Source organism: Trachinotus anak, unplaced genomic scaffold (genome assembly GCF_046630095.1).
Source record: "Trachinotus anak isolate AG129_WGS33_773 ecotype Australia unplaced genomic scaffold, CSIRO_AGI_Tana_v1 ptg000028l, whole genome shotgun sequence".
In the NCBI taxonomy this organism is placed as follows: Eukaryota; Metazoa; Chordata; class Actinopteri; order Carangiformes; family Carangidae; genus Trachinotus; species Trachinotus anak.
This window is the reverse complement of record NW_027273879.1, coordinates 14,745,784-14,767,607: the sequence shown is the minus strand read 5'-3', so window position 1 is coordinate 14,767,607 and position 21,824 is coordinate 14,745,784. Positions and strand designations below refer to the sequence as shown.

General features: G+C 39.4%; 1 protein-coding gene across 2 annotated transcripts in view; it reads right to left on the bottom strand.

Annotated features, from left to right (window-relative positions):
- The window catches only part of skor2 (SKI family transcriptional corepressor 2), a 113,153-nt gene extending 91,599 nt beyond the window's left edge, over positions 1–21,554 (bottom strand). Inside the window, exons 1-2 of one of the 2 annotated variants that reach the window (XM_071465949.1) lie at positions 21,266–21,554; positions 11,397–11,488 (exon numbers count right to left, since the gene is read on the bottom strand). The gene's annotated coding sequence lies outside the window, so the exon portion shown is untranslated. The remainder of the gene's footprint in view (positions 1–11,396; positions 11,489–21,265) is intronic. The other variant, XM_071465950.1, reaches the window with a different exon arrangement.
- Positions 21,555–21,824: the final 270 nt, after the last annotated feature.

Sequence of the window (21,824 nt, the reverse complement as noted above, 5' to 3'; positions counted from 1 at the left end):
TTGATTTGCTTAAAGGCAATTTACTGTATGTGAAATCAAGTGAAGCAATGACTATTGATTATCACTGCAATTCTGCATTTTATTACTGGCTCAATGATGTGACAGTGGTTGTCAAATATAAAATAAACAATTTCAAGAGCTGTTTGCACATGATTACCTATGTTTTTATATCAGTGTATTATCTATTATAATTCCTGTTTGCTTAATAACAATTTAAAAGTTGAATAAGTTATTGGCGAAAGCGTTGCCATAGTGAAGTTACACAGTCAGTGTTTTTTGTTTTTAAATACAGTATATCCAAATGTGAAAAAAGTGGTTGGATTACTTTGTGCACATGTCAGAGGATAATGATAATGGTCACAATCCCACTTGTATAAAAATACTCCTCTGTAAAATACATTAAAAAAAAAAAAAAGAAAAAACATGCAAAAGATGGCAGAAAAAAAGCACATTTACACACATTCAAAACTCATTTCGTTTTAAGTCACTTAAAAACTTCTGCAAATGATTTGTTGGCCCACTTCAATATCTTCGCAGCTCACCAGTGGGCCAGGGACCATGTTGGGAACCACTGCTTTAGATTTTTAGTCTCCATACTGTAAATGCATGAATTGCCAAGAGAGAAGTGGCCAGTTTAAAAAGCAGATACAATATTATGACATTAACATCAGAGTTATCAAAAATATAACATTATGACAAATGCCGTTTCCCAAGATGCAACTGTGTGTCATGACTGATGACGTTGGTTGCCTGCAGATACACTGTTACAGTTGACTCCAACTAACCAGCACCATGACAACAACTGCTAAGACATCTCAGTCACTACTACTTGTCTCCAGCTTTGTCTAAAGATTTATAATCACACACAAACACACAGACACACACCAAAGCGCAGACATCCCATACCCATCCTTGCAGGTGCATAACTTCTGTCAAATGGGCAATGATCTCGTGGTACTAACACATGCACAGACACACAGTCACAGACACAGACAGTACACCTTTTAATGGGTGTGTTGTGCCATCTGAGCAGGTGGAAACATGGTGTGTAATTAACATGTCATAATCAATGTGGGGGAGTTTGACACCTTGTAATCACTGTGTGGAGATTAGCACCCATAGCCCCAGGACACACACACACACACACATTTGGAGAACATTCCAACATGCCCACACATGCACAAATAGCCAAACAAACACACACACAGACACAGCGATGCACAAACAGGACAGCGGACACAAACATGTATGCACGCACGTGCAACTGCCAAGATCTGCTGCCCAGGCTTGCATACACACCAGAAACACACACATACGCACACACAGAGGGCCTGTTTAATATCATTTACATAATGAGAGAGCAGCCACAGTAATAGCTTTTCCTTTCTCTTATTATCATAATTTCACCCTGGGCGCCAAATGACAGAAAAAGAGAGACAGAGAAAGAGAGAGGGAGAGTGAGAGACACAGCAGCGGTGTCTCGTCCTTGTTACCCTGAAACAACTCTTCCTCAAAGTCAAGGCCAACTACCTGTCTGTCTTCCTCTGTTTCTGTCTGTTTCTCTCCATTTGTCTTTCTGTCTCTTCTTGCTTTTTTCCTTATAGCTGATTAAGAATAAAATATCTTTTTAACATGATTATTCATAGTGGGGCTGGTTGATATGGTTAAAATCAATTTGTAGCAATTGTAATACACAATAATAGACCATGATACAGAAAAAGTAACACAGAAAGTAGTGTTCAAAGCAATGAACCATGTTCCACCATGTATTATATCACACAAAACTCTCATATGATGTAAAATGAAAACTTCTACAACTCATTTTGTTAGTTTCCAAGCAAACTGATCAAAAGCTACACTGGGCAACATTGTGTAAAACAATATGAATATGATCATGATGAATATGATCTTATCTTCACAGTATCAGACTCATTTAATGATAAATATAGGTTATTAAACCTTGTTCATGTGATAGCTTTTAGAAAATAAAGCCTCTTCAAATGAAGAGTACTTACTGCTATGACCACATATCACATCAAATACACCTCCTCTAAAATTGATTTAAAATTCATTAATTGTGGTTCGGTGATCATACATTGTTGTTGTAGTAATATCTTACATGTATCAGAGGAATATTCAGCTTCTATTAAATTTAATTCATTATGAAAGATCCACAAAAGACAAAGTGTTCCAGCTCTAAAATACCAGCTACGTTTCAAAAGGTTCTCTTATTAAACAGTAAAATCAGTCTCACTAATACCACTTCTTTTTCAATAAAGAATTCAAAATAAAAAGAGGAAGTGGACTGGAGCTATAATTAAAGGTAAATGGTTGCTGGTTTCATATCGTACAGTAAAGTAGTGGTAAAATCCTTCCTGCCCATTTGGCTTCAGGCCCCTTCTTGACATACGTAACTGTACACCACAAAACCACACATACCGCAATCTCAAAACGCAGGTACATTTTTAAAATCAATGTGTAAATGGCCGTGAACTCCTATAAAGCCCCGAGAGGATAGTGGGGTCATATTCTACTGAAATCTAAAGAGTAAAAGACATATCAGACTCTTGTGTCTGTGTGTGTCTGCAGAATGTCATTGATTTCTGACAAAAATAAGATAAAAACGACCATGTTTCATCCGTAAAAGAGGGATCAAATGGACACTGAAAAGAAAGAAAAGTAGGGGAAGAGAGGAGGAGGTGGAGGATGCATGGGTATCTCCTATTTGCACCACTTCTCCTACTGTTTCTCCTTGCTTCTCTTCCTCATTGTCCTCATCGCTCTTCTCTTCTCCTCTGTCCTTTCTTCCTCTAGCTTCCCCTTTTCTGCCTCATTCCTTCCTCTCCTCTTCCTCCCTTCCTTTCCTCCCTTTCCCTCCTTTGTTTTTTTCCTTCTAGGTTATTCATCCTCTCTGTCCCTTTATCATCTCTCCTTGACTTCTCTTTTCTCACTTTCTCCTTCTTTTCTACCCTTCCCCTTCAACTTTTGCTCTTCTCACCTCCCTTCTCCTTGATCCTTCATCCTCCCTTCTTTCAGTTGATTCCTCGTTTAATTTCCCTCTTCCATTCCTTCTCACCCTCACCTTATTCCTGCTATCCTTTCCGCATCTACTCCTTGCCTTGCTTCTTACTTTTCTCCTTTTTCTCCCTTTCTTTTCCTCACCGCTCAAACTTCCCCATTCAATCCTCACTCCATTCTCCAATTTCCTTTCTTTTAGTGAAAGGTTGAGAAAGAGGATCGACTAAACTTTAGTCGATCCTTTCCTTCCCCTTTATCCTCCCATCCCATCATCACCCCTTTTCGTCTCTAACCTTCCCTTTGCTCCCTCTCTCCTTTGATCCTGCTCTTCTTATAATCTCTCTCACTCAACCTTTCTTCAAGACTGTCCTAAAAAATGATTTAATGTGTCATAAGCAGCAAGTTATGACCCATAATTACAGTTTATCATTACAGGATCTCTAGCGACCATAGTAGTATACATCATGACAAAACAGAGGAGGAAGTTAGGTGATGTTGTTATGTAGCAGCAAAGTCCATATTGGGAGGAGGTTTGAGATGAAGGGGTCAACAAATCACTGGATGTTAACACAAGAGACCACTGTTGATTTCCTGTGTGAAAACACTGAATGATTGATTGTTTCTTTCATTCATGACTGCTTAACAATCTTAACCATATGTCTGATGATTATTGTAACCATGACAATGAAGTTCTGCCTCTGATAAGCTCAACCGAGGGTAGGAACAAGTGACCCTTATGGTCGTTTAGTTTATGGTGGTAGCCTCTTCCTTATTCAATGCTGTCTCCTAGAAATGGCATTTTTATACAATTACACCACAACAGCATCATTAAGTATAATAAATTATAATATTAATATAATAAAGATATGACGTCAATTCAGGTAAATGTTCACAGAATATGTGTTGGATTCTGCCAAAATATTCAGTCTTGCAGTATAATATCCAGATAGAGTGACTTATTTACACTTTAGTTTGTGGTCTGGTTTAATACAGAAAAAGTTCACAATGACATTAGACACTGTTTACATTGAACAAAACCACAATCTTTCCCTAGTCTTAATCAAAGTGCTTTTGTTGCCTAAATCTGACCACAGACAGGACTGTGAATGTGAATCCTGGTCTCTGTTGCTTCATATGCCTGCAACCCTGACCAGCTCGTTGACACCCACTGTCTTGAAGTGCTTCATTTATTTAAAAAAAAATAAATAAATAAATGTTTACTTTGAACGCAATTCAATCAATGATTACAGTCCCTACAAAATGTATTTGTTCTTGCAGTTTAGTTGTATATAAGTTGCCAGCTTTCCACTTTTTTTATCCTCTCTCCTACTAATCCACAATGCTCCCCTTACCTCTCTTATAACTCCCATACAGTCCTTTTCTTTTCTCCCTTTCCTCTTCTCTCCTTCCTTAGTCATGTCTCCTAACTCTCTTTCCTTCCTCCTGTATCGACAGAGGAGGCATGCATTTTGCTAAAACATTGGCTGATGAATCATTGATGTTGCTGTTGAGGTTTCAGTGGCGCGGGAGCAGCCGGATGTAAATAAGTGAGGACTAGGTATGAGGTATAGCTAGCTGATATTCAGCCCTCCCTCTGAAACATTGATGAGATATGCTCTGTGTGTGTGTGTGTGTGTGTGTGTGTGTACACTGGTGCAACTGTGAAGGCTATTTAAGAAGGCCAGATATGACAGTTGTTTACAACTTGGGCCAGACACAGTAGAACTAAGGGAGGAAGGGAGGGCTGATGACTGAAGGGGATGAAGGATAGATGAATGTTAGACGGGGGAAGGTAGGGAGGGCAGGAAAAGGAAGGGAAGCAAGGAAGGAGAAAAGGAAGAAAAGAAGTGAGGGGAATGGGGGGCAAAGAGAGTTGTAGATAATGTTACTCGTCTAGGGGACAAATCTTAGACTACAATGACAAGAAGCAGACAGACATGTCAGGATAACAGACACAGGATTGCGCACGTGCACAAACGCAAAAACACACACACACACACACACACACACACACACACACACACACACACACACACACAATCCCTTATGCAAGCATATAAAATGCCCATACATACTCTAACCCATGCAACATGCACCTGAGATTAATGCAATACATATACATACATACATACAAGCAGCAGGGAAGAAAACACATCTAAATTGTCCAAGAATTTGTTGCAACTTGGAGTACAGGGACAACAGTAAACACAAGCAAATTTACACATAAAGGTGGAATGCTTTGCTGTTCAATCTTAAAACCCTTGGAACCACCCATGTGGCTTTTGTAAAAATATTGGCTCAAACAAAGACAGCGTACTGCACTTGCACATTCTTGTGAGATAGCTGGTTACCTACAAGAGCTCTCATAGCTTCACAGCTACAAACCAGTTGCAGGAATGCTCAAGTACAGCAGTGTTATCACTTACAAAGCTATAGCTTTTCCCTGAACTTTTCACTGAGCTGTAGTATTTTCCTTTACCGAAGACTTGGGAATCCTTAGAAAGTGACCTCACTTGTGATGGAGTCCCTGATCTTTGTAGACATATTGCCCTCACAAGTATAGAAATTAAAAAAACTCACACAGACATACACTCACACATCCAATCACTGTTCCACACATTCACGTAAAGCACTTTTCATGCCTCTTAGTGCCTCCCTCCCTCGGTGCATTGAGAACCATTAATACAGTCATTTAGTCCACTAACACATCAGTGTGGTCAGTGCTGTTACATTATGCATCTGTTGGGGTCAGTGCACACTGAACTGTGCTGGTCTTGACTCTAACCACACATTGTAAAGACATTATCTGTTTCCCACAGAAAACAGCACCAACACAAAATGAGTGATTTAAGAAGACATACACACACATGTGCCAGTATTACAAGGATATTAAAAAGATCGCTGGAACCAGAATTGAAAGATACCAATCACTGATCACAGGGTCTGTTTGAAGCCTTCTACTTATCGTGCAGTAATAATTATTCATTTAACTGTTCTTGATAACATACTAAATATTAACCCACTCAGGTCTAAGCCATCTTTTCCTATTTTTCTTTCATGTGGTCTTCTTGTGGAATAATTATGCAATGCACAATTAATTTACATACATCTTTTTATAAAAATTTTTTTCTTCTCAGGGTAACACAGATGATCAGGATATGTATGCTGCAGTGAAGTCAAACCAATGTATAAATAGTTATATGACCATAAAGAAATTGGATTTCACAAAACGATATTCAAATGACACAGAGAACATAGTTCATAGAGAACAACAATAAATAAAGTTTTGAGGAGTCCAACGCTACTCTTCTGAGAAAATACAGTAAGTCTCCAGCACACAGCGTCCCCAAGATGTTTAGTCATCTTTTGATGTTGTACATCAGACTGTCGACCAGGGATGGTTTTAAAATTAAGAGATGAGAAAGTATCATGAATTGACAAAATATTATTTATTAGAATTGCCAGACCAGTGAATCGTTGTAGCTGTACATAGAGAAGCTGTTGCTTGAGTCATGTGACCAGATGATCGGATTGGAGGGAGAGAGGGAGAGAGAGAGAGAGAGAGAGAGAGAGAGAGAGAGAGAGAGAGAGAGAGAGAGAGAGAGAGAGAGAGAGAAAGAGAGAGAGGTTCCTACTGTTGTTTGTATGCTTGTTATTACTGTTTACGGATCATACCATTGCAAAATGTGTGAGGATGCCACAAACTATCCAAGGACAGTTTAAACAGTATGGAAGGTACACTGATGTGAATGTGTCCTACGGTATGGATTTTGACTATGCCTTGACAGAGACAGAGCCCTCACAGATCTAAAGTGGCAGTGATGTAACTACACCAGTGGAAGGCAGCAGTGCACTGAACTGTGCCTAATCTGCTGGAAAGAAGAAGGAGAAGATTTACCACAGGCTTCATCAGCATCAGCCTGCGTCAGCAAATCATCTGAAAAACGCGAGAGACCACACTGCATTGTTTGGAAATGAAGAAATGCTGAGAATGCTGCACACAACGAAGAGGAGGAGGAGCTGATATTTTAAAAAATGAAATAATAATAAAATTTAAAAAAGACAAGTACAACTTGCGCTATATGGACAAGGATCAGTTTTAAAAAAGTCAGATAACAAACAGAAAACGAAAATTATGTTGGACGACAGAATATACTGTGATACCATCACTGTCCGTGCTTCAAATTATACTGTGATACACATTGTAGGCCATACCACCTGGCCACAGACCAGAATTGCACAGAACCTCATGTCAACATTTTGTGAGGTGGTAAACAGTGCATTTGTCTGCAGGGAGAAAAGAACATTGACAACAGCTCGTGTGTTTCGGAAAAAAAATAACACTCCATGTATGAAACTGTTGGAGGTTGGAGTGTGTCCAAGTATGAAGCGAGAGAGAGGCAAGGAAACACCTTGGACTGGCCACGAGTGCATTATATATACAGACATAACACATTCATTCAGATTGAGCAAACTATATGCAGGAGAGTTAGAGGCCAGAACAACTAATAAACTACCATCAATTAAATGTTAATTATGGCCTAATATATTATCAAATTACAAATGACTCCCTTTTCAAGGCAAGGCAGGAGGTTTATTTACTGGCCACAATCTTATGACTTGCAGGCATTGTGTAACAAGCTCCAGCTTACCGTCTTAGAAAACAGCAAAACACCAGCAAGAAACTTGATTTTGAGTCTGTGTTTAATATTTAGAAATTTACTCATCAGTAACTCTATATAGGCATGTGCATTTTTAATTTCTGCAGTTCAAATGAAATAATTGAAATCCCATCTCTTAGTACCGAACACACACACACACGAACACATCACTCTGAACCACACAGTAAAACCCCATTATCTTTTAACCACAGAAAACAACAGCACCTTAAGGTTAAAAAACCAAACTCTCTGAAGCCCATTAGCTATTCACCGCAGAGCAGAGCACTTTAGACTGGTGTTTTACAGTTAACCACTGTTTCTGCAGCACATTACCTACTTACCGCAGTGTGTGTGTGTGTGTGTGTGTGTGTGTGTGTGTGTGTGTGTGTGTGTCTCTCTTCAACAGTATGTATGTATGTGTGTTTTTATGTTGGCCAAGTGTATGTGCATTTGAACATCTGCATGAGGTACAGAGTATCTAAGTATAATTGTGTGTTGCTGTTTCCTGGCTCTGCGTGTGGGTGTGTGTGTGTGTGTGTGTGTGTGTGTGTGTGTGTGTGTGTGTGTGTGTGTGTGTGTGTGTAATATGACACTTTAATGAAGGGAGAAAAAGACTAGAGTGAAAGAGAAAGAGGCACGAGAGTAGAGAGATGACAGAGGAGAACAATATTGAGCGACGTGAAAGGGAAAAAACTGCAGATTATAAAGACACACAACACACATAGACATCAATACTGTAGAACCACAAAGTCACTTCAGACACACGAGACAATACCCAGACTGTGTTACAGTGAGTGACAGAGGGATCAAAAAACAGACAAAGGTAGGGGAGAGTGAAACATACACAGAGACAGAGGAAGCAATGACGAAGAAACAGAACAAAGAAAGAAAGAAGGAAGGAAAGGGAGATGGAAATTTACTGTATATCATTGAGATAACAGATGAGCAGAGCATGTGAATAAAACTAAAGAAAAAGTATAGACAAAAGCAGCAGGAGACAAAAGGACACACTGCAAAATTGAAAGAATGGAAAACAGGAAGCAGCCCTAGGCATACTAGATAGATATTTTAATTTTAGCATTTTTAACAGTACGTTTGTCCCTCTTCTTTTTACAGTTATTCAGAATATCTCTAATGTAGCTCATTACTTTTTTGTATTCCATTATTCTTCATTCTATGATTTCCTTATTTAAACATTGTTTCCTCATTACAGCTACAAAAAAATGCTGAATGTAATTACAATAACAGCCACCAAAAAAAAAGATGAAGAGAAAAAAGAAGGCAAGAGTGAAATTCAAAGGCAAATGAAAAAGACCTGGTGAGGAAAACAAAGAGAGAGAAAGAGGGAAGTGAAAGAGCGAGTTAACAGTGAAATTCTGAGAGAGAGAAACTGTGACGAGGCGGCAGCAGTACATCTTGATCAACAGATGACTGATCATATCAGCACTGGCCATCTTTCACCAGCCGCCGTTTGACGACACAACGTGACCCCCTGTACACACACACAAACATGCACAAGCACAATCCCACACACACGCACACATCCATTTCCCCCGACATACCCCGGGGCAGGAGCATCAATAACGTATGGCCTGGCCAGGGGCCTCCATTCACACACACACACACACACACACACACACACACACACACACACACACACACACACACACACACACACACACACACACTCATTCATTCACACAAACATGTGCACAAATACACTCCCACATGTGACACTCTTTCACATATTCATGCATTCATTTCAAAACACACACACACACACAGACACACACAAATACACAAAAGGTGGCTGGAGGAGAACAACAGTGAACACACACACAGACACATACACACAATAACCCCACAATATGGCTCTGTGCCTTCAGGCCTGGGGTCTTACCCCCACCCCTGAACCCTGTGTCTTCCTGCTGCCCTGCTGTAGTGTCTCAGTATTTAGTTCTGCCAAAATGAGGAAATACAAGGTGAATTAATAGGAAATATTGATGTTTGTATGATGGTAAAGGTGAAATGGAGAGAAGATGAGAGGGAAACAATAAAAGCAGATGAAGGAAGTTGTTGAGTATGTTCATAAATTTTTTTTTTTTTTTTTTTTTAAATGGAAAAAATATAAATAAAAATATAAATCAGAAGCTGACAAATACCTGTCCTGAATTAAAAAACAATATCCACCAAAAAAATCAATCAATCAAATATAAGTCATTACCGTTATTACCTAAAGTGCCATATTTTATTGGGGACTCGTACAAGCTAGTATTTACTCAGGTATAGGACATTTTGAACATTAGACAGAAGGGCTATACCACAGTGTATTATTTCATCCATCTCAATTTCACTATAATATAATTTAAATGCAAAATTACTACTTCTAAATTAGATAAGATTAGGAGTAAATCAGAACATTTCCTAGTTTTAACTTTATTGTTAAGTGGCAATAAAGTTATTGCCACTTAACATTAATTGCCTTAAGGCTATGTCAACAGTCTGGATGGGAGTCATATCTTTATATGAAATGCAAACACAATAATGGCGTGGAATATCTCTCCATGGCTTGTTTCATCATATGAGTCACCCCTTAATACAAATCACACAAAATATGTATCTTAAATTTGTCATGCAAATCTGCTTTTTTTATTCCATTTTTGTGAAAAGAAGAACTGCTACCTGTTTTTTTCTATGGATTTCTCACCGTATGAATGTCAAAGATTACACTTAACACTTCAATCTTGTGGTTTGTCAGGACAAACTTTGTCAGCTTCATCAGCTTAGACTAAAATTACTTTGCAAGGGATTGAGATGGTCCTCTCACAGGCATCAACTGAGAGACGATTGGCTCTTATTGGTGAGACATACAGATGAACCCTACCTACACTTGATTGGACAAAGGATCTACTTTTTGGCCTGTTATTGGTCTAGCTTCTTATCATTTAACTGGAAAAACATGGCAGCTGCATTAAAAACGTCAAATTTCTTAATGCAGATTTATACAATGGTGTTTTTCTGTCATTAAATTCCTTTTGCAGTGGTCATGACGGACATATTCCTGTCCGTTTATCTACATGAATAAGAAAAATAAACTATCAAAAAGCAAAACTGACCCTGCTTACACATAGGGTGAATTGTGTTTCCCATACATACCATCTCAGTGATAAAAAGTTGTGAGCCAATTTATTCAACTTTTGTATCACCAAACACCAGGAGAGTTTATTGTGATCATTTAAAATGACTATATTGAATGGAGTATTCATTGGGTGGTAGACAAAAAGGAGCATGGGGAGGTTAGAGCTGAAGGGGGATTTAAAAGCAAAGTTAATGAAAGAGCATGAAATGAGATCAGCAGAAGAGAGGAGTTAAAGGTGAGAGGACGGTCGCTCTGTGTCTCTGTCCTTGTTTCTGACAACTAAGTATAATGGGAGTGTACTTTAACACCTGAGTCCACCACATGCAAGCACACACATGTTCGTATGAGGTTTCTCACTGTTCATTCGCTCTCTTTCATCTTTTAGTTATATTACAGTCTTTCTGTCTTTTGTTTGGTTATCCTTTCTCCCTATTCCTTTGACGTTATTAAACAAACACACCTGGTGTCTAGTTACTTGAGGCCACACATGGGTTCTGTGCACTCTTCAAACACAAGAACAGCACTAGGTCAATTCTTCACAGCACAGATCCAAACATCTTACATCTCTCTCTTCTTACCTTTGTGTATAACTCTTTGTTCAGCGTTTCTCCATGTCCACTTCACTTACCACTAACACTGTTGTCCAGAACGATGCGCAATCAAAGCGGGTCTGGAAAAGAGAGGAGAATCAAAGAGTAGAGGGTCAGCTCTAACTCTGCAAGCAGATGTCATGGTAAGCACACGTAATTAAGTGAATAGCAGCCAATGGGAAATTCAGCTAATAGGAAATTATTTTATGGATATAATCGTGACAGTTAGAGAGCACATATACTGTAATTTATAGTGTTTATATAGTTTAGCACATGCTAAAACAACAAATGTCATGTGCACTTAACTTTTTTGAGAAACATTACAATCTCATGGTTTTGAAAAAAAATTGGATCAAAAGTATTCTGAGGTGCAAAAATATCACCCTTGGACATGTAGTGGTGATAGATGAGCTTAGAAGCTACCGCAACACCGCAACCCAAGCCCTTGATACCCACCCTTATAGCCTGATGTAAATCACGGCATCAGCCAGACCTTATGTTTACTAAAACAACACATTATCTGACTTGGTTGCCAAACGTAAACCAACACTTTCAAACATGTTGTTTTTACTTGCCTTGCCAATATTTGAACTATAACACTGTGCTGGTTTTATTTTTGGACTGGTAAGTGATTAGTTGTCATCACTTGCTACTCCAACATCTGGGATTCTTATATTTTTTATTTCAATTCTCATTAATACTGCATCACTGTTTGACTTACGAGTGGCACTGTTGCTGGGAGTTGAAAGTCAGGCTAAAGATCTGCACACTGTAGTATAAGCCCCCAGTAAAGTCAATATTGCAACATTTCATACTCTCAAATATCTTCATCAGGCAGTGTAAACACCACAGAGCAAAACAAACCTCATACAACATACACACAGAGTCACTCATCACACAGGTGGTTATGATCCGCACAATTGAAAATCAATCCACTTCCAGAGAGAACTGACAGGCCTTGTGCACAGCAGGCATTTTGACCTATTGACTTAGAAAAGCCCGGGTGAGACACATTTTGTTAACGATGGCACTGTCCCACTGTGACAGTGAGTCAGCACAAACGACACCAGGACTGTGGAACATGCTCACCTAAATCAAATGCAGTTGTTTTGAATGTTCACAATAACACCTGTGCTTTTTCCCCCACATTAATATGCCAATATGTCTGTCTGCTGTGACAATTTTTAACATTTGTCATACTGTGGTAGAAAAAGCACAGGTGTTGCTAGAAATGTTAAAGATGGCTTTCTATTCAAGTAAGCCAAGATCCTGAAACTGAAATAGCTAAATGACATTTGGTGATCATCAGTTCTTTTCCTACTGTGACTTCAAAATCAATCATCAAAATCTCAAAAGTGAAAGTGCAGTGCTGGAAAACACTATTTGATACTTTCCTAAAGTACAAAGATCACCTCTATCTAAAATAGAAGATAGGAAGCAACAGAAAAATAGAAGAACTATATGATTGTACAAAATACACTCTACGTTGAATCAAAAACAAAACTTAATCAAATACATGAGGCAGATAAATTATTCAAAAAGGAAAGCAACTAAGAGGTACACACGACTTCTGAAAACCATGTGATTTTGGCAAATATAGCCGAACTAGTGTAAGGCAGCCAAGTGTAGAAGTGATTGGTATGTGTGGAGGTTGACCCAGTGCCTCTAAACAGAATGTGCATTTGTACTTGGCATTTACCAGATTTATCACTGATACAGAAACAAATTAAACTGATCTATAGTAGGGGAGGCACAGCTTCCTCTGGGAAGCATGGCCCACTCATGACTATTTAATAATAGAAACAAATTTGCTGCACATAAAGCCGTCTCTGCTTCTTAATTGGACTCTTTAGTTATTCCTGTTAATGTTAAATACTGGCAGAGAGGGTTTAAAGACTCATTAACACACACACACACACACACACACTCTCACACCTTAAGGTTGTATGGTTGGGTGAACTATGCACACAGACACAGATACACACACAAAAACAATGTTGTAGGTAAGCTACTACACACGCAAGAGCACGTTCTCACACATGCATGCACGCACAAACACGTGCGAGCGCGCACACACACGCACACACACAGGATAATTATTACCTTCATATGCAAACGCCTGCAGTGCCCGCCTGGCAGCCTGACGTTTTTTAAAGTGTGTACTTTTCTTATTTAATTAATTAAAACAATCGTCAATGAACTTTAAATTAGTCCAGCATAAAATAATCATTTCCACTGCGTGTGTGTGTGTGGGGTGGGTGAGTGCATGCGTGTATGTGTTAATAATTAGCAGGCAGTAAAGCGGCTATGTTAATTGCATTCAGGATCCTGCCTGGGGAGAGAAGAGAGGGGAGGAACAGAGCAAGAAAGAAAGGGAGAGAATGAGGGAGAGAGAGGAAGAGAAAGTGCTGGAGAGAGCGAGAGAGGGAGTGTGTCAGTGTGAGTGAGTGAGTGAGTGGGAGAGGGAGGGAGAGAGAGAGAGAGAGAGAGAGAGAGAGAGAGAGAGAGAGAGAGAGAGAGAGAGAGAGAGAGAGAGAGAGAGAGAGAGAGAGAGAGAGAGAGAGAGAGAGAGAGAGAGAGAGAGAGAGAGACTAACTCTCATCTCTTGTTCCTGAAATAGAGAATTCCCATGTATTCTGAGATAAAATGGAGCGTGGAGCCCTCAGGAGCAGGAAAACACACATACATACAGTCTCTCTCACACACTCTCTGTCTTTCACTCACACACATACACGCACAGCCCCTGGGAGGATGGAGCTAACCTTAATTAGCCTAACACTGTGGTGAAATTGATTGAAATGCAGAACATCAATTATTAAGCCTAACTGTTTTCATAACCCCACACACACCCCGCCATGTAGCACATGTAGGGGGAGGGGAGGAATAACAGGGAGGTGGAGGTGTGTGATGATAAGAAAGGACAGGTGTGAATATACATTTGTGTCTGTGTGTACGTGTGTGCAACAGTATCTCATTATCCAGCTAAGAGGAGTAACAGGTTAAAACAGTGCTAGGTACAGATAGACACATATACACATATGTGACATACACATATATACATATGTAACTCTTTTGGCAATACATATTGAATCAGCTCATGTTGTCATACACTTCTGTGTCTCATGGAGAGGGAGTAAGAATGAGGAAAGAGATGAGTGAGAGAGGAGAGGGTATGATAGAGCAAAGACAAGGGATTCATAAGTGATACATCTTCAAATATAGGAAAAACAAGCTAGGGGTAAAATAAATTTAAAAAGTTTATGGTTGAAAGGTTCAAAAGGTTGAAAGGGAAACTACTCCACTTTAAAGAGTAACTGCTTAAGGTGCAGTCAAGACGCTCTTTGACAGGGATCATGACAAAAGTCTAGTTAACAAGATTATATGGTTCTGCAATGGCTGAAATGCATCAGCAGCTTTACTGGCTCCCACAATCTGTGTATTATTTAAGTACTGTTCAAGCTATACAAGAAAGAGTGCTATCATGCCATTTTGCTAATCTACGACTTTTGACCTTGAGGTATTGACTGCAGTATAGCAGTGCCACTATTGCACTCTGACGTGACTGTTGAGTGTATTATTGCTATGAACCTTTTCACAACAGACATTTTGACATTTCAACGCAGGAAAAGCACAGACTTAACATCAAGAGATGGCCGGATTCCATTAAGGTGTCCTAGTTTGATGGCCCCAGTGTTGTGCTTGCTGGCTCCCTGGCATGGCCTATAGGGACACTAAGGAGAAGAACCACCACTAATGTTGTTAGTTACAGTGAAAAGTAAAGAGTAAAGAGAAATTTAATTTAGATTTTGCAAAGTAAAGTGTTTCCACATTTCCAGTTTAGTCTGGTATCTCCCATCCAGATAATGAGCTGACATAAAGCACAAACTTCTTAGTACTATACGACCTCTTCCAAAAGTGGCCCGATCTCCCTAACGACCCCAGCTGTCATCCAGTGACCTTTTGAACTCAACCCGAGTGCAGGTCACGAACGGGTGACAGTGATGTCATTTTAACCACAAACACACTTCCTACTGGTTCAGCTTAATGGCTGTGGTTGGTCGAATCATTTTTGGTAAAATGTAGAAGTCACAGGTGACCAATAAAAATAAAAAATGTGTTCGCACTCCACTTCCGGAATTGATTTGTGGCAAACTTATCTCAAACTAAATGAGTCTTCAAAATAGACCAACAAGGCCAGAACGATTTGGCCATTAGCCTCACACTGATCTGGTTAGTCAGAAGCTTCACTGCTTTGAAACAGTGAAGCAGCTGAATGGTACTAATGTGGACTAGTTGTGTCTTAATGGCTTTAACAGTGACACCTCCAGGCCGAAGCCACTGATTATGGTCCTTTAACATTTTATGCAACTCAGAAGCATGATATCCATGTCGGGACCAATGGGGTTGTTTATGACAGCTGTGCATTTTTCAGTTTTGAAAATAAGCCCAAAGGTCATTAGCACTGTAAACTGTATTAAGGTGTTTTATCCACCAAACACAATATTCTTTCAAACAAAGGGAAAACAGATAGAGACATGGGCATTAGGCATTTTTTCATCTTTATTTTGTCCTCTTAATAGCTGTCAGTTTAATAATAATAATAATAATAATAATAATAAATTTGGCTTGAGCTGACTTGTGTCACATTGAAATTGCACCAAATGTTACTGACAGGTGTAACCCAATAACATCGACATTAACACTCTATGTTGTTTGCTCCTGTGACGCAAACCTCATTAGCAAAAGTAATAATCTGCTTGATTGGTGTAATTACCACAGTTGGAACACATACTCTGCACTAGGGTTTCCACAGTAGTCTGTTACCAGTGCTCAGACAAACACCAATTACATAACCATCTTTTTTTCATTTTTTAATAAAAAAAACAAAAACAAAAAAAAAACATTTGGTTCATTTTTGTGTTAGGCTTACTTTAAAAAAAAAAACAAAAAAAAAAACCTCTTAGTTGGACATTAAAATTATAAACTGAAAGCGCCTGCTCTGTGCAGCAGCAGAGTCACATCGGAGAGCAGTGGAGTATTATCACATGACGAGAGAAGAGTCGACCAACAAGACAACACAGGATTTGGTGTCAAAGAGATGTACAAGCGCCTCACATGCTTGGCAATATTTTGAATTTCAACCCAGTGCCAAAAGTGAACCTGATAACATTAATGAAGCAGTCTGCAAACTTTCTGTGATGAAGGTGTCAAAATCTGGGAGTAACATTTCTAATCTACAGATATTGAGCCAACACATGTCATTTCTTGTAAAATGTCCAGTGTAATTGGTAACACTGGTGTTGTCACAAGTTTTTAAATTACCAAATTACCCAGTGGGGATATTTCCACAACGGGGCATCCCTACTCTGCACAGACATAGACACACAAGTGCTCTACATGTGTTCACAAAATAAGTCTTGAGAATCTTGAGTCCTCAGTTCTCAGTCTCTGGCTGTAATCTTTACTCACATTGTGGATATTTTTGAATTGACATTATACATGGGAAGTGAAACTCCCCTGAAACAAAAACAAAACTTAATCAAATACATGAGACAGATAAATTATTCAAGATTCATTGAGTGGAAATTAATACAATCCAAGTTTGGTGTTCAATAACTTACCCTGACCTCAGCCCCAACCAAAAACTTTTGGATGAGTTTGGATCAGCTCACACTGACTATGAGCCAACAGCTTTACTAATGCTGTTGTCCATACATGTCCATACAGTCCTGTTGGGAACTTTGATCAGCTGCTATAAGTGAAATCACCTGTGTGTGTGTGGACCATGGGTGTGCAGAGCCTTCAATCAAGAGTAATGGGAAGGTTTTCTCTGCAGCTCCACATAAAATACAGCTGGTAAATGGATGGTTCAGTCACATAAAATCTTTTCTGTACAGCTCTAACAACAGTAATAAAACTGGTACTCTGCATTTCTCCCTGTATAACCTTGACTTCCAGCATCCCTTACTGTGCCTCTTCTCTTCCTATGACCACAGCATGCCCTGTCTCCATGACTCAATGACTCCCTGACCTCCAGTCTATCTTTGCCCCTGTGCTGCGTCGCCACGACCCACTGACTCAGTGGAAAACTCATTTAGGCCTAATTACATGGGCCAGGCTTCTGCCGTTCTCTTACTTTCTTTCACTCAAGAGGCACTTTCTTTCTTTCACCCCTTCTCTTTTCTCCTTCGCTCTCTCACTGTCCTTTTCTCTTTGCTCTCTCATTTCTTCTCTCCTCGTGCTCCAGTTACCAGATCAAGGTAGCCCTGCACTACCAGCCAGCTAGAACACACACACACGCACGCACACACAGGACATCCAACACTCTACTGTGGCCAAGAGGCCACAGGTACACTTGTACAAAGGCTTTTAGATGCTGTATTGTTATTTCCTCGGGGTCAGCCATAGGTTAGGGACCAGTCTTAATTAGCTGACATAACTTATACATGATTACCCCTCTTCAGGCCTTATAGCCGCCAAACACACACACACACACACACACACAAAGTGCCTTTCTGAGACCTTAAGCGAAGTAGTAAAGAGGGTTTGTCCACACACACACACACACACACACACACACACACACACACACACACACACACACACACACACACACACACACACACACACACACACACACACACACCTCCTGCCCCCTCAGCACGACCCACTTAAACCTGTCCTGGAAAGAAACACACCAACAGGAAAGAGCACACACACACACACACACACACACACACACACACACACACACACACACACACACACACACACACACACACACAGACAGCAGCATGTCTAAGGTTTAGAATTGAGAGGTCAGGTAGGTGAAATGTAAGGAACCCTGGGAGGAACCTTACCCCAGGACGTCAGACAGCACAAAAACAACGTCAGAAACAAAAGTCATATTAATGATAGATGACAGTCAGGATCAGCGCTCAGGTCGTATGTCAGGACCTGCGTTGCTGTTTCACCAGGAATCGAAAATGCAGTGAGAGTTAGATCTGTTTTTAAAACCACTCCCCAGTGTGTGACAGGTAGGGTTTTTGCCTTATAGAAAGGACAATAATGGCAGATAGAGAGATGGACAGCAATGGATAACAGACACCAACACATCAAAAATAATGCAAAGAATTTAGATCTTTTACTTTAATGAAATGTTTGAATTGAGATGAGCAGTAAAGCTTTGTAAAATTCAGAAAAAGCTGTCCAAAATAATATATTATATTTACATATAATATATATACAATAATGTAGTAATAATGAAGTTAACAGCAATTCCCAATTAGTTGTATGTATCTTCTGAAAATGCTGCCCTGTTCTTTCTTTAACACAGAAACCAATGAAATCCCATAATTACACTCTAATAATCTACTCTTAATGCGATATGGTATTGACAGAAAAATTCCCTCTTCAGGAGCGGATGCTTACCAGTAAAGAGATTTGACCCTGCCATCACTCTCTTGGACCAGACAACCTCATCTTCATATAAAATCCATAATACTCTGTAGCCTAACAGGCTCATGTATGCTATGCTGTTGACTGTAATTTACCAACCTGAATTACTCTCATAGTTATTGGAAAGCATTTTGCATTTGCAGCCATTGCACGAGACGGAATGGTTACAGCACGTCCAATCGATATCTAGCCCATAAAGCAGACGCCATGGTCACAGGAATTAACATACTTGTGTCTATAAACCATTCAGAAACATAAACTGAAATCTGTTCTGCAACCACAAGAGATAAAAATGACTGCCACCATTACCAGTCTATATTACACTTCCAGAAAGTTTAGGTACACTCAGGACATGGTATTAATTTGTTTGGGAAATGCTTACTGCTCTGTGCTGTAATAGGGCTCTGGGGAACGGATGAGATCCAAGGCCAAACCATAAGGAAGCAGGGCAAGCATCAACAACAACAACAACTTAATGATGCACTGGTAATGGAGCACAAGTGAGTCACTTAGAAAGAGTACTCACTCTGGCAGGCAAAAAAAAAAAAAAAAACACACAAACCAAGTAGGTAGGTACCAATGATTTTTACATACAACAACAAGCATAAACCTAAAATAAGTAAACACAGGTGCAAGTCCAGACATACAATTCAGAGACTGCAGAAGAAAGTTAGCAAACTTGCTAAATTTGGTACATTTACATCACAATAATATCAATTAATGCGTTTGTTCCTGATAAATAAAGTGAATGAACAACAGCCATACACGTGCACATACAGTCACTTCCCTCTCAAAGACTATTCACTCTAAGTACACCAAACCTTTTAACTGCAAAGGTTTTTAATGTGTTTTAATGTCTCTGAGATGTTTAACTGGGAGTCCATCGTTTTACTAAGTAGCCTGCTGCACTGTGCACAGAAGGGAGGGGTTAAAGGTTTCACTCACTGACAGTAAACAAATCTAAATAATTCAGAGGGAGAAATTAAGATTTTATTTATTTGGTATTTATCAATTACTGTTTCATGGTTGTGATCCACTGTCGGTGAGTGTTTATAAAACTAGTGGGGACATATATATAAAAGGAAAAATTGAAACGTAATTGACTGACAATTTTGTTTCAATCAAAAGGTGGAATTATAGCAAGATTGTATTTAGCAAACCCTTATATATCTTTGCTGCATGTGCCTTGAATGTGATTTCTGCTTTTTACCAAAATAAAACAAACAAAAAAAAACAACCTAACCTACATGGATCAGTACAAGACAAACAAAACCTTACAAACACTTTTTAAATCTGGGTTATGATGTTTCAAGTGTGTCAGTGTGACATAGAGGAACTGAAAGATTTTGTTGCAAAAGGAGAGATCTCACTCTTCAAAAGAATAAACCACATTGAAAGAAAAGATGGATATGACAACATTGCAATGTTAACAGCAAAGGTCCAATTAAAATGAAAAAACAAAAAAAACAGGATACACCAATTAATTTTTTTAAGAGTTAAAGGAATGTTTTCAACACATCTGAAAAATATAAGATATAAGATAAACAATATAATAATATGTTTTGACGAATAATCTGAGATGTGGGTGAGTTTAAAATGACACAATAGTTAAATTGTCTGTTCATCACTCTTCATGGGGAAAAAAAACAACCTACTTTTAAATCAATACATGCACAGATTAATAATCATGTTGACTATTTGAATTATGAGTATGAACACATCCAAAAAAAAAAAAATGTAAGGCTTCCACTTTATGAATACAGGGCTGTTTACTGAGAGGCTTTTCATTAGTGTGCTTCTACCTCCCTCTGCTGACTATTTAAATGCATTACATTTAGCACAACCACTTGAAAGCACACTAATACGACTGCAACTGACACCAACTGTGGTTATCCTGTTGCTGCACGGATGTACGGATTGAATTCAACTGTATAACTTGTATCTCATCTTTAAAAAATGAAAGGATCGGCCCTCGTCATAATGTATTCATACCGTCAAACAGTTACAAGTAGAGCAAGGCAGAGACACTTTTAAAACGTTTTTGTTTTTCTACGCAAAACACACGCAGGGAAGCTGAAGTACACAGTGAATAAACCCGATAAAACCCTGTTTAGAGCAGAAGTGTAAACTAAACCTTGATGAAGCGTGTGAAACCACAACTGAGCTCATGCAGACGTCTGGGGCCCTAGCAGAAGATGTGGGGCCTCTAATTCAGCTTTAATGCCACTTTATGAGCCGCAAAAACTGGGTTTACTAAAGTTCAGCAATAGTGGTGGGTTGTGAGTGTTTTAAGCTTCTGCAGTATTAATGTCAGTCGAGTTATATGAGGTTGTAATTTTAACATAACCTGTGTGTACCTCTCTGTAGTGGAGGGAGAGGCCAGGTGGTTTGGGGCTTACCTTCCACCTTTGACAAAAGTAGCGGCCCCGACAAACAGTCTACCCACACGGTTCGGTGTCCTTCAGGTTTTGAACTCACTTGAAAGAAGAAACAAGCACTTCCTTCACAAACAGGAGGAGGACAGTCATGTTTCTGGTCCCGGCTGCGAGCTCGCTTCATTGAAACGTCGGTTCAAAATGCCCGCGGAAACTCACCTCTGCTACACCTGGCTCCTGCCGAATTAAGCCCCGCCCTCTCCCAGCGCGTCATTGGTAGATATCAAAAAAAGGGAAAGGTGTGGAGGTAACAGCGATATGCTGCAGACAGCATGGTGAAAGAAAGAGAGAAAGAGGGAAAAAAAAGGATGAACAGACAGTGTTGATTTGTGACATGATAGTAATTCAGCTGCTCCTTTACATAGTCAAATGTAATGTTTCTATTCCAAATCTGTGAAGGACACATTCATCTGCTACCATACTCTTGTAACAGGTGGCAAACGTTCTGTCTTTTCCAAGATCTGCTGTGGATGATACCGAATTGTAAAAGTGATTTTGCATTTGTGCAACACAAACAAGACAC